The sequence below is a fragment of the Arachis ipaensis genome, chromosome B04, assembly GCF_000816755.2.
Source record: "Arachis ipaensis cultivar K30076 chromosome B04, Araip1.1, whole genome shotgun sequence".
NCBI lineage: Eukaryota > Viridiplantae > Streptophyta > Magnoliopsida > Fabales > Fabaceae > Arachis > Arachis ipaensis.
In genome coordinates, this window is record NC_029788.2 from 117,623,511 (window position 1) to 117,624,573 (window position 1,063).

Genomic DNA, 1,063 nt, shown 5'->3' on the forward strand with positions numbered 1-1,063 from the left:
AGAATAATAAGGATGAACACGTTGACACGTGATAATATTTAAATATGTTTAAACATGTCTAAAAAGTAATTTTATGTTTTTTTTTTTATCAAGTTTCGGTTTGGTACAAAAGTTATTCATGTAAGATGAATATTAAATAAGTGTTGTGTCTGAAATGTGTCCGATCGATACACGAATAATTAGACACAACAACTAAGTAAAATATTCTTGTTTCATACAGGAGTACTAATAATTGTTGTATCTGTTTGATGTGTATGTATGTGTAGGAAATGAAAGACTATCGAAAGTAACAGCAGAGGTTAGCTACTGCAAAACAACATTCCCTCATGTAGTTTGTAAATTAAGTCCGCCGTGCAATGCTTTTTGCAAAGACACATATGGAAGAATAGCAAGTGGAGATTGCATTGCCAACAAATGTATTTGTGAATACCCACCTCCTTGTGACAATTTTTAGTCCTATCTCTAAAACATTAGTTTTCCTTTTCCATAAATGTGTTTCAAACTTCCAATAGGGGACAACGAATAATAAAAAGCTTAAATATTATATCAGACTGATGTTTCCAATTTTATTTACCATCTTTCTCGTTTCTAGTTACTTTTTACTTTATTATAAGGTTAAAAAATCAGGGAAATCATCTCCCAAAATAAAAAATGGCATTATCATCTCTCAAACAAAATGTTATGAGTAGTTAGTAGTTACTAATTTTTTTTCGTTAAGATTTTGTTATTATTTGGTAGAAGAAATATTGTATGCATAATTTTTGTGTATTTTTTTATTAGTATTAAAATTGATTAATAAGAAATAAGAGAAGATAAAACAAAATTTATCTTTCATATATAATAGAAAGAGAGTTTAATTTTTATGTATAATATAAAATATTTTATATGCATGATCATCCAATTATATACATTTTTTTTGGATGACTATTTACGTAATTAATATAAAAATTAGTTATTTTTACTGATTTACTGTTACATAATTAAATTATATATGTATAAAATTATTTTATATTGACTGTTCATCAAAATTAAATTCATAAAAAAATATATTTAATATCACACG

General features: G+C 25.3%; 1 long non-coding RNA gene across 1 annotated transcript in view; it reads left to right on the forward strand.

The window, feature by feature from the left end:
- The window catches only part of LOC107638041, a 1,397-nt gene extending 848 nt beyond the window's left edge, over nt 1-549 (forward strand). The window contains exon 2 of the long non-coding RNA XR_001619704.2: nt 267-549. This is a non-coding gene — a long non-coding RNA (uncharacterized LOC107638041). The remainder of the gene's footprint in view (nt 1-266) is intronic.